The sequence below is a fragment of the Pogona vitticeps genome, chromosome 2, assembly GCF_051106095.1.
Source record: "Pogona vitticeps strain Pit_001003342236 chromosome 2, PviZW2.1, whole genome shotgun sequence".
In the NCBI taxonomy this organism is placed as follows: Eukaryota; Metazoa; Chordata; class Lepidosauria; order Squamata; family Agamidae; genus Pogona; species Pogona vitticeps.
This window is the reverse complement of record NC_135784.1, coordinates 141,361,979-141,374,278: the sequence shown is the minus strand read 5'-3', so window position 1 is coordinate 141,374,278 and position 12,300 is coordinate 141,361,979. Positions and strand designations below refer to the sequence as shown.

Here is a 12,300-nt window from a genome sequence, read left to right as displayed (position 1 = left end):
CCACCTCAGGGCTTGCATTCCTTGCAGACAAGAAAACACTCTTCTTTAATAGGATTGGAATGGCAGAAGAAGATGATTAAAATAAAATAAAGAGAAAGAGAAAGAAATATGAAGTCCATGAAATAAAAAATGGTGGCAATCTTCAGATGTATGGGACTACATATCCCACCCTGGTCAACGAACAAGACCAATGGCCAGGCTTACTGAGGATGATGAGTTTTATACTTGGACTTCTATTTTCCTAAACATCTGAAGGCTGTTAGCTTGATGATGACTGATATCATTTTTTAAAAAATATATATAATATATTGGGGCATGCTAAGAATAAACAGTGTCTGCTATCCATACAATTTTGTTTCTTTTTTAACCACATGCCTGGATTTGGCCCACCCTTTTATAATCTCCTGAACAACATCTTTGGAAAGATGTGCAGGGAAAACTTTCCTGAATTGGAACATCACACTGCTTCTTTATCTTCTATTTTGCATTTTAGGCTGGCTATCCTGTTGTATGTTTATAAGGTGCTACAGAAGCCCTATGGGCCAGAAAGCAAGGTATACATCTTTATGGGATTTTTCTTCATTGTGGTTTGTGGGAATACTGTTTATTTATTGTTATTTTTTAAAGTCCATGTATTTCCCCACTTTTGTTGTCATGAACATACCTCTCACAAAACAAAACAGTCAATTATGCAAGTGCCTCCTGATCTCATATATTTATATTGCATTTTAAAATAATAATCGCAGAGAGTTTTTGCCATGCTGAGCCAAGAAAATGGGAGACAGAGAAATAAAAACATACTTTGGAACATCATAAAGTTTTCCTATGAACAGAAACAAAGGAGAAGTGTGAGAGACTGTTGTGTCTACATTACAGTGTCCAGGAAATGTTGGAGTAATGATCTACATCAGATCTATATTTTGCTTTTTTTCTAAAAATGAAAACCACTCTCATCCCTTAGATGACTACAAAACATTGAAAAGTCAGAGTATGGGTGTCATTTTGTGAATGTATGTGCATTGCAGGGACATGAAAAGAGGCTGGAATACCCAGGGGGCAGGTTATTTTAATTAAAACCTAATGGCAGCCATTAGAAAGCTGCTTAGGAGTTGGGATGCTGGAGACAGATGAGAAGGCAGACAAAGGTGCAAAATGAGGGCAATTTATCACATGGGTCAAGCTGTTTCTCCACAGCTGCCTAAAGCACAGCCTTCTACCCCAGAATATGCTTGCATATCTGCCCAAAACGCAAAGCAAACAGTGCAGGTTGGATTCCACACCCCAAAACAATTTTCGCTGTCCTAGGAAAAAATAATTCCATGCATATTATTTTTCTTACTGTAGCCATTGCTGCTGTTCTTGGTATAATAATTTTTCTTTTCCCAAGTTTTCCTTATCTGATCTGGATAAAATATAGACAAGATGAAAATAATACATGGAAAAACTATACAAAAGGGAAGCAAGGATGACAAATTCCTTGAAAAAAGAATCTTTCAATGGAGAACCCACTGCTGAAGCACCTGGAAGAAATAAATCACCAGATGCAGCTATCAGTACGTAGTGCTATTCCAAGCTACCAAGACTGAATCTATCAAAATCATAATAAGAATATGCAAAAAACAAAAACAAAGAACAAAAAAGAGAAGAAAACAATGGTCCTCATACTGTAACGATTTAATATACATTCCCATTTCTAAGAAAGGACATGACAAAGAATGAAATAACCCAAGCAAACTACACCAGAGTACAGAGTGCTGTCCTCTGAAGATGCCGGCCACAGAGACTGGTGAAACATTAGGAAGAACAACCTTCAGAACACAGCCAAAGAGCCCAAAAACCCCACAACAACCATTAGATCCCGGCCGTGAAAGCCTTCGGGAATACAATGAAATAACTGTAGGAGTAATCCAATAATTTCCCATTCAAGCAAAGCGATGGTCAAGATTTTACAGCAAAGACTTTTATCATACATGGAGAAAGAAATGCCTACTATTCAAGTGGGATTTAGAAAAGGAAAAAGCACTAGAGATTATATTTGCAATTACATGGTGACCATTAGAGCATACCAAACAATTTCAAAAGAAAATCAGTTAGTGTTTTGTAGATTGCAGTAAAGCTTTAGATTATATGGATCATGAGACTATATGGGTTATTCAAAAAGAAATGGATGTGCCACAACATCTGATTGTCATGATATATAACCTATATTTTGAACAAGAAGCTGTTGTTAGAACAGAATATAGAGAAACAACAGTTTCACCTAAGGGTGTATTTAATCTCCCTGTCTGTTCAATGTACATGTGGAATCTACCATAAAGAAATCTGGATTAGATTCAGATGAAGTAGAGATGAAAATTGGAGGTAAAAGCATCAGTGATTTAAAATATACAAATTACATATTACTGGCAGGAAACAGCAATGACTTGGGCATAGGGGGAATTCCGATAAACACAAATGGAGGATTATAGTTGAACAAGAAGACAAAAATAAAGATTACTAAAGATATATAATTTCACAGTTGATAATTTAAAAAAATCAAGATAATTAAAGAATTCCTACACCTTGGTTCAATCATCAGTCCAAACAGAGGTTGCAGCAAAGAAAGCAGAGTAGTTAAACTTAGAAATGCAGCTATGAAGGAACTAAAAAAAAAATCCTCAAGTGTAAAAACATTTTTCTAGAGACCAAGGTCAAGATCACCCAAATACTGTGCACATGAAAACTGGACAATGAAGCAAAGTATCCGGGGGGGGGGGGGGAATCATATGAAATGTGGTGCTGGAGAAAGGCTTCACAGATACCATAGACTGCCACAAAAACAAATCAAATTATTCTGGATCAAATCAAGCCTGAACTCTCAAAAGACATGAATATGTCTAAACTGTGGCTATGATACTGTTTAGACATTGTTTGGAATCCTATTACATATTTATGCTGGAGTAAATCCATGGGCATGCATTTCAGTGACAGAGTGCCACAAATAGCAAATGCCTGCACTGACTCCTTCACTTGTGACAGTTTACCACTGAAATTTACCCCCAATGGAGTTACACTGATGTATGCTAACAAACAGGATTCTGGTCATCATGAGAAGACAAGACTCTTTCGAAGATACAATCATGCTGGTGAATGTGATAATCAGCAGGAAAAGAGGAGGATCTAGCATGAGACTGATTGGCTCAATAAAAGAAGCCATAAGCTTTAGTTCTACAAGATCTGCGCAGGGCTGTTAATGATAGGGCCTTTTGGAGATCATTAATTTGTAGTATTGCAATATGTCAGAAGTGACTTGATGGAAGGAACTAGAAGGGATTCATATGGAAAAGGTTCAGAGGGATTTAATATATTTAAATAGGGAATATTTTGAATTTAGCAAAAAAAATCGAAGCTTCTGGCTAAAGAATCCCAGATTTTTAAAAAAGTAAGAGTAATATAAAGGTTATTTTAAAAACCCAGAATAGAGGTAATAAAATGAAAGAAAAACTAGAAGCTTTTCAGAAATTTTATAAAGTCTTATATATAAGTAAGAAACCTTCCATAGGAAAGATTGAAGAATATATGAAAAGAACTTTTAAAAAGTCCTAACAGATGAGGGTAGAGAAATAAAGGAGAGAACAATTACTGAGGATAAGATAGAAGTTATTATAAGTAAGTTAAAGATAGGGAAGACACCTGGCACAGACGGATTGTTGTTATTGTTTAGTCGTTAAGTCATGTCTGACTCCTTATGACCCATTGGACCAGAGCACGCCAGGCCCTCCTGTCTTCCACTGCCTCCCAGAGTTGGGTCAAATTCATGCTGGTAGCTTTGATGACACTATCCAACCATCTTGTTCTCTGTCGTCCCCTTCTCCTCTTGCCCTCACACTTTCTCAACATCAGGGTCTTTTCCTAATTAAATAATGTTTAGCACCAGTAGGTGCGGAGGCCTAAGAATTATTTCTGAAACACCTCTTTAAAGGTATTGAAGATTTACCCCCACTTGGGTACTTCACCTGGTAACACAATTTATTCCAAGCACATGGCAAACGCATCCTGGATGCCAACTGGATGCTTATATGGGGCAGGCCAATCTAGATGTCAAAATGGAAAGAAAAACTGTTGAGTCATAAGTGTGTTTCTTTCCCCACCTCCACACTCACCCCAGAGTAGAAGCTCTTCGGCTTTCATGGTTGGCACAACAACCAGCAATCCAGAAAGGAAGTCTCACAGTCCAAGGGAAACCTGCACCCATTGAGTTTCTGCCTGTCTTGCAGGTGTTACAGCCACAGATCTTCTGCCAGAAAACAGGGACAACCCGACCTTCTCTTTGAGTGTGTCATCTGGCTCCTTGGGAAGTGATTTTCCTATAGCTGAAATTTGAAAGCATGCTTTCGAAATGGCATCAAATCCAGAATATACTTGTTCAATTTTTTTAAAAACATTCTCTTCCCTTGTGTTTTTGTGAGCCTTTCTCTTAGGGAAAAAACTTCACCAAGTTCAGTTGTATTCAGGTGGGAGAAAAATAGGATGTCCATTTCAATGGTTGAATATTAATACTGTAAACAGATAACATTCTGCTGTTAGAGCCCCAAACTCTAAGCCTGCCCCATTGATTTCCATCATCTGAGGCAGTTGTCAAGAAACAATGTCTAGCCTCAGTTAAAAAAAATGTGATCCCTAAGTTCTCTTTCCTGTCCTTTACATGTCTGAGTGCTTATGATTCTTTGGGTCTGGCCTTTTGATGTTCACCAGCTTGCTTAGCAGAGCATGTTCCTCTTGTTTCTTCAGGCACAGCCTTCCTGAACCAGCACCTTTGACTCCTACACACTGGAGGAGGTCTGAGCTGATGGCTTAAGAGACAGAACCTCTTGATCTGTTCCTGTAGATTTTAAAGAGCTGCCCTTTAGCAGGTGGCAACAACAGCACTGGGGCAACGCAAACTAGGTTGGTATTTAGTTGTGATTTGTAATTTCTTGCACTTTGACTTCTCATTTTTTATGTCTGTAGCCTCAGAAGCCTAGGATACAAGTTTAATAGGAGGTCTGAGGCCATTTAAGATTAAGAGAAGGAGTCTCTTTGGCCGCAGAAGATTTTTGGAGAAACATTGTGCTGCCCTCAGTCCAATTGCTGATGTCAACTAACATTGACTGAATGGCTGAAATCCTGTTGCTTAGCATAATTAAGTCATCATTACTGGAGTCGGCCTATTTGAATCAGTGGAACTTATGAAGGAGGACTCACCAAACCCCTGGTGATTCAGGGCGCCTCCTCTACTTGCAATTCACTACACCATGCAATGGGCATTTAGCCATTGAATCAAGGGGATTTACACAAGTACTGAGTTATCATTCAACAGTTGATTTAATGGGTCTTCTCAGTGTAAGAACTGGCAATTGGCTCCAGGCCCATATTTCCAGCTTTCAGTGCTGCTTAAAAAATAAAGTTGAGTTCGGAAAGGTGCCATGTTGACTTTGCTTCATGTATGCATATATCTGGAATTGACTTCTTAGCCTTTAGGCCCACAATGCCTTTTTAGGTGGGGTGGTCCATGCAAATCTTCCCAGCCTTCTCCAGGTACCCACTCACCTGGGCAGGCATGAGGCATTAATAGGGCAATCAGAGAACTTGGAGAAGCTGCTTTTGGGACTGCTATTCCCAGAATCCCTCAGCAAGAAGAGCCACTGGGAAAGGTACAGAGACCAATTTCTTTTTTCCCCTGTGGCAACATTTCCCTTCTAAAATGAGAGGGGCCCAACCATCCATGTTCATGTTTAGAGAACATTATACCTCTAATTACAATGTACTTGAAATTAACAAAGAATGTTGGCTACCTCTTCCTCTTTGACATGCCTATAATTTGGGGTGGGTGGGGAGCATCTGATTTCTTATTGTCATGGAATGAGTACCAGGCTCATAAGATCCAGCATGACTATATCACACATGTAACATATAAGAAGCCCCTGTGGTTGTGTTTTTTTCCCCTCCTTTCTGCAAATGGCTTCACTTCTCTTTTGTTTTTATTGTCCTTTGGTGCAGTCTTTTCTCTTTTTGTATGCTCACTGAGTTTGCTTCTTCCTGCTTTGTTTTTGAGTTCGCGATTAGAAGTAGAGGAAGTGGAAGAACCAGAATGATACAGTGGATGGAGCAGCAGGTTTGAATGGGGAAGGCTTGAATTCAGATCCTCACTCAGCTGTGAAGCTCAATCAGGTGACCAAGATTGTTTGTGCACAGTCTGCTTCCCTCCCCCAAGCCTTGGCACTGAAGAGAATAAGGACAGACTTGGACAAACAAAGTCCCTGATGTGGCAACAGTCACCTCAGTCTACTGACACTGTCTTATCCTGCCTCCAATCCTGAAGCACCTCCAAACCCATCTGGTGCTCCACTTTAAGAACCCAAATACAAGACTCACTACCTTCCCCCTACGTCAGTGGTTCCCAACCTCGGGTGACCCAGGTATTCTTGGACTGCAGCTCTCAGAAATTCTGGACAGCACAGCTGGTGGTGAAGGCTTCTGGGAATGGTCAGACCCGGGTTACCCAAGGTTGGGAACCACTGGCTCATTGGGAGAAAGGTGACCTGTTAATGAGATAATTAATTAATTAAATAATATCATTCTTATAAACTTTGTTTATAGATAGCCAATAATGCCAATTCTACTCACTGGCAACAGTGTAGAATCCCATACACCTGTAAGTAAATGCCGTATTGAATGAATTGGGACTTACTTCTGAATAGACACCCCACAGTATGTGTAAGATTTCAGACTTTTAATACTTCCCTGGGATAAAGTCTTAGTGAAAAGCATGAACCGGGAAAAGCATGTAGATATGATTGTTCTGTAAGTATAGAATTGCTGGCTAAGATTCTAGTGCAGTGCTCATAGTCTGGGATTCAGCAGCTTTGCTACTGTGATACGCGAGGACAAGGTGACTCACAGATCATTTGACTAACCAAACATAAGCTGATTTAGACTTTGTTTTAAGAAAGGGAACGGGAGGCCATTCACATCATGTCAAACCACAGTTTCCATCATCTTCACCATTGGTTATGCTGGCTAGGCCTGATAACAGTCTCATTTGGAGGGCTGTGTGCTCACCTCTGCTAATTTAGATAATTGAATGTCGCAATCCCCATTTATTTTGGATTAGGTATTCTGGAAGATACATGTGTGGGATCAGGCTGCATGCTGTGTAAGGTTCACAGTTTTAAGCAATCTGCTATTTTTCAGCAATTTAGCTATAGCCCCAACCCCCTGATGGGAATCTAGTAGTATATATTTCTGGCTTCCCTAATGAACCTGTTTTCCACAACTAGTCAAGCACATATAATTTTAAAGATTTTAATAGACATCTTCAGAATAGAGAACTCCTCCCAGGCATCTCCAATTAAAACTGGTGTCCATGAGAAAATTAAATAAAAATGCTGCATTAAACACACAGAGAATGCAGGAATGTTATGCACCTTTATTACTGTTAATGAATCCACAACAGGGGAATATGGATGATGCAAGTGATTTTCTTTAATAGGCTGAGCCTGTATCTTGTCCCACTTTGAAGCAAAGTTATAGCTGTGCTGGGCATGTGTAGCTGAAGTGACTCATGCTGAAAAGGAAACAAAGCTTTGGCTTCTTTCCATGTCACTCTGCTTCTTCATGCATGTTGGTGAGTTGTTTCTGTTTTTCAGAGGGAGGATTATGGACATTGCTACCTCCTATTAAACAAGAAAACTGACAATGATCCCTAAGATTATCTTCCAGATGATGTACGGACTGCTGAAAGTACAATAAATGAGCCTGTCAATTCACTTCCACTTTGGAAAAATTGATATTTAAATATATACTGCATACTGTATATACAGTACATATATATCTTAAGCAATGCAGTGGTCCCCGTGGCCCATTTAAAAGGTGAATTGCTGCTCCTGGAAGCTTCCAAAAGTGTCAGTTCACCTCCTTCCTCTTTTTAGGTAGAAGGTGAGGGTACCTGGTGGGAGAAATACATTGTGTGGTTAGGCTGCCTTTGGCCTGTTTCTTTGCCAACAGCAGAAACATACTGGAAATAGATCTGAGTTCTGATCCTTTATTCAGCCATAACTTTCTCTGGGTGACACCAACATGATCTCTTTGTGTACCCAATCCCTCTTTGCGTAACCTATCTCACTGGATTTTTTTAAAAGGCCAAACAGAAGAGGGCGTACATGGAGAAAAGGCAAAATACAATGGGACATAGCATGACACCTGAGACTGTGCTCAGATGATGCGGCTAACTGGTGGTGGCAGTGGCATATTTCTTATGGCCAGTATCCTGTCCGATAGCTACGCATGCAGAACTCCAGCTGTGGAAGTTACTGTGGCACTCTGATGATCTGTTGGCCCTGTGCCATATCTTCTGCAGGCAGAGTGCTGCAAATACGAACATAATGAATAGCATACTGGCCTCAGTAAATAATTACAAAGTCTTGCAAAAAAGAAAAAGAATGTTCCTTGTGCAAAATAAAATAAATACAAAGATGAACAGTTCCTTTCTTGTTATTCTATTGTTCTTGCTGTTGTGTGCCATCAAAGGCACACAATGGCACCATCACCCTATGATTGAGCCATCTCCAAAATGTTCTGTCCTCAACAGTCCTGCTCACCTCTTGTAAACCCCAGCTTGTGGCTTTCTTTAGTGAAGCAATCCATCTCATATTTGGCCTTCCTCTTTTCCTGCTGCCTTCCACCTTTCCCAACATTATTGTCCTTTCCAGTGAATCTTGCCTTCTCATGATGTGCCTGAAATAGGACAGCCTAAGTTTCAACGTTTTTGCCTTCAGAGAGAGTTTAAGCTTGACTTCATCTAGAATCCATTTGTTCATCTTGCTGGCAGTCCAGGGTATCTACAAACCACACACTATATTCCATTATACAGATGGGGAGTTGAGGTCAAGACTTACTCATTATGGCTACTTCATCATTTCATCACTAAGCTGGTCTAAGTTCAGTCATCCAGCTAAAGGCTAGTACACTAGTAAAATACCATCTAACACTAACAGTGCATTCCTTTGCATGTCTGTTCATTGCATGTCTTAGTCCCATTGTTTTCAATAAGGCTTATGATCAGGCAAGCGTGTATAGGACTGCAGCCTAATTCTTCTTATGTCCATTGGCCTCATATCTAGAAATCTGTTCTAAAGTGTTCGCCTAAATACACCATTAAACATTTATTTATGGTAGTTTACAAAGTACAGTTTTTGGAACTATGAAATGACTGGGCAGGATATATGTCATAAATCCAAACACTGATGCTGTGTATGATAAAGACTCATATATTTTATTACAAATAAGCATGTTATTGCAGGATGTCAGATTCATTTTAGTTTTAATAATTAAATCATTTTCAATATTTTGTCAAGTCCCTATAAATATAAAATGGGAGTCATCAAAATCCCAAAGAATATTATGTTCTTTAAAACACTCGGCCCAGCTGAATTCAAAACAAGTATTGAAGACATGCTTTCAAACCCGTAGTGTAGTTAGGTAATTGTAGAATCTGGTCTTTCTGGTCTCAAGGAAAGGAAAACTCTTTCAATGTTCTCCTGTTCATTCAGGAGAGTTCTGGAATTCAGCCCCGAAGTCTTTCCTCAAGGAAGCCTCTGTTTCAAATGAAGGGGTATGTTTTCAAGAGATATAGTAAGCTGTAGTGTTGGCATAGAAGATCAGAGTTCTTACATGCAAATTTTATCCATTGCATTGTTGATCTTCAGACATAATTTTAAAATGGAGGGGGGGGGGGAGAGAGAGAGAGAGGCTCCAGAAGCATTTTAAGAATTTGTGGTCTTTCTTTACACAAAGGTTTATTGGAAATATTGATCCCATTAGACCAGTAACAAAGCAAACGACAGTTACTACTTTACATGTGACAGACTAAGAGTGTGCACTGAAGTAGCTACATATATCTATTCCATTGTGAGCACACATTTATTATATGGGTCTAGGGCTGTAGGTGGAATAGACATCTAACAATTTGAAACACCATCGTATTAACCTCATGCATGATTGGGCGTCATGCATTTGTTTCATAGGCCTGTGTGGATGCATAATGTATTTCAGATGCTACATACAATTTTCTAACTGTGCAGAGCTGGACAATAAGGAGGAAATAAACATGGCTTTGTCGAACACTCTCTCAGCCTTATGAAACAGTCTTTAGTAATGAAATGCAGGAAGATTAATTGAACAGTAACTATCATATATTTTATTGCATGTCCAGACTGAGGATGAGTTCTAGGTGAGTCAAACCTTTCATTCTAGCTTATTAAACAGTTGTTAGTATGCAGTATGATTACCCTATGTTGATATATATTTGACTACAATTTACATTTAAAAAAATTAAGTACTTCCTTAGAAGATTGCAGAAAGGGACCCTGGGCATCTTACTGAAAACCTAAATTATACATGTTATGAAATTTTCTTGCATACCATTCTTGCTTAAACATTTCGAGCAAAGGATTGCTATCTCTGTGTTGTACCTTACAACCATGAGGTTAGCATTGTCCCTTTGGTTTGTTCACAGAAGTGTGGATTGTTCAAAGAATACGATTGGTCCTTTCTTTCCTGCATTCTTAAAGGGGCATCTGGGAGGTCTATTACCTTTGCCTGTAGGTGTGGCTCATGGCAGGTAAAAGGACCATGCTGGCAGTGAAGTGGCCTTTGCTCAGCTGCTCCCTTTGTTTGTTTGAGTCTGCAGGCTGTGGAAGGCAAAAAGAAGAGGATGATTGTAGAATGGAGGTCTGGAACCTGAGCACCAAACAGGGATTACCATCCTCTTCTCTAACAGAACTCTGACCTCCCAGACACTCTGCGTTCATCAACTATTCTGTAGTGATCAAATGGGTCGGACAATCATAGCGTGCTTTTATTGATTTGATTATTTTAGGTTTAAAAACTTGCTGAGGAGCCCTGGGTGGCTGCTTACCTATTCTGTACTCCCCTGAAAAGACATAAAGTCAAATGAAGCAGGCATCTGAAGTCAACTTTTATTTGAATTTAGTACTACTAAATTGGTACTCTCTCTGCCACCGACTTTTTGAGGCACTCTCCATGTTTCAAAACCCCCTTCAGTGCTTCGCAAGGACCTCAGCTCTCCAGATCTAGGAATCACCCATACCTCCACAACCTTGGAAATGCTTCTTTGTTACAGTAGAAGCAGACAGACAGGTAAACAAATATGACCCACTGACATATCCAGCCTGGTAGTCGTTTTTAAAACAGCTTCGGCTGTTCTTAAAGAGTTCTAGCATAAGGCTCATTTCTTCTTGGGGAAAATGTTATTACATGCATCTGAATCAAGAGACGGAAATCATTAAAGTGTGAATTCTGCAGCACAAGGCGATTAGAATCACACTCCCCAGAGGGGACAGCTCCCTTTAAGTAACAATCCTGACACAATTATAATCCGCGGCTTCAGTCTAATCTGCATTTTAGCTAATCCAAATCCCTGACTGGGATTAACGGAGCAGTTATACGCATGCCCCACTCCGCCCCATTTATTTCGATGGGGCTAACTCCCAGGCAGCCGAGCGTTGATAAATCGATTTCTATCCAAATACTTGGCCCCTGCCGAAGCAAGGAATGGGCGCTGCATAATTGGCCTCGAATAACCAATTGCACGCCTGGCTGAGGGCGACCCCGGTTACACGCAGCCCGAGCTTCGTTTTCAACCCGCAGCTCGCGGGGAAGAGGCAGCAGGAGAGACCCGGAAATCCGTCTGACCTCGTGGGCTAGGCTGGCGGGGGGGCGCCCGGTGATGGCTCAGCCTCGTAGTTCAACGCAGCTGGAGGGAACCACGTTAGGGAAGCCCACACTCTGTGAATGGCGAGAGGAGGCCTGTGAAGCCCCCCCCCCGCCCTCCTGAGGCTGGGCGGGGTGGGAAGACCCAGAGCTGGGCTGGGCGAACAATTTTCTCCTTGTTCTCCTTCAACGAGGCGAACATATTTCTGGGAGCCAAGATAAGGATCTCGGTGTAGAGCCCAAACCTTTGGACGCCCCCTTGAAATCAAAGGCCATTTTTGTATCAGAAACCCAAGTGCAGCATTATGACGCAGATCCCGGTGACGTCAGAGAGCCCGGCTCCTGCAACAGCAGGCTAAGTCAAGAACCTCGCGCCAGACAAAGAGCCAGACGTCAACGTGCTGGGGGGGGGGGGGGGTCGAAGCCTGAATCCAAGGCGAAGGATTGAGGAAGTGGTTGTTGTGGGTTTTTCGGGCTTCTTGGCCGTGTTCTGAAAGTGGTTCTTCCTAATGTTTCGCCAGTCTCTGTGGCCGGCATCTTCAGAGGACA

At 40.8% G+C, this 12,300-nt stretch overlaps 1 long non-coding RNA gene across 1 annotated transcript; it reads right to left on the bottom strand.

Moving 5' to 3' along the window:
• Window positions 1-8,623: 8,623 nt before the first annotated feature.
• LOC140704583 (uncharacterized) lies at window positions 8,624-11,815 on the bottom strand. Its single transcript, XR_013541042.1, has 3 exons — window positions 11,734-11,815; window positions 10,612-10,709; window positions 8,624-8,754 (listed from the first exon to the last, which is right to left on the bottom strand). It is a non-coding gene; the product is annotated as an uncharacterized LOC140704583 (long non-coding RNA).
• Window positions 11,816-12,300: the final 485 nt, after the last annotated feature.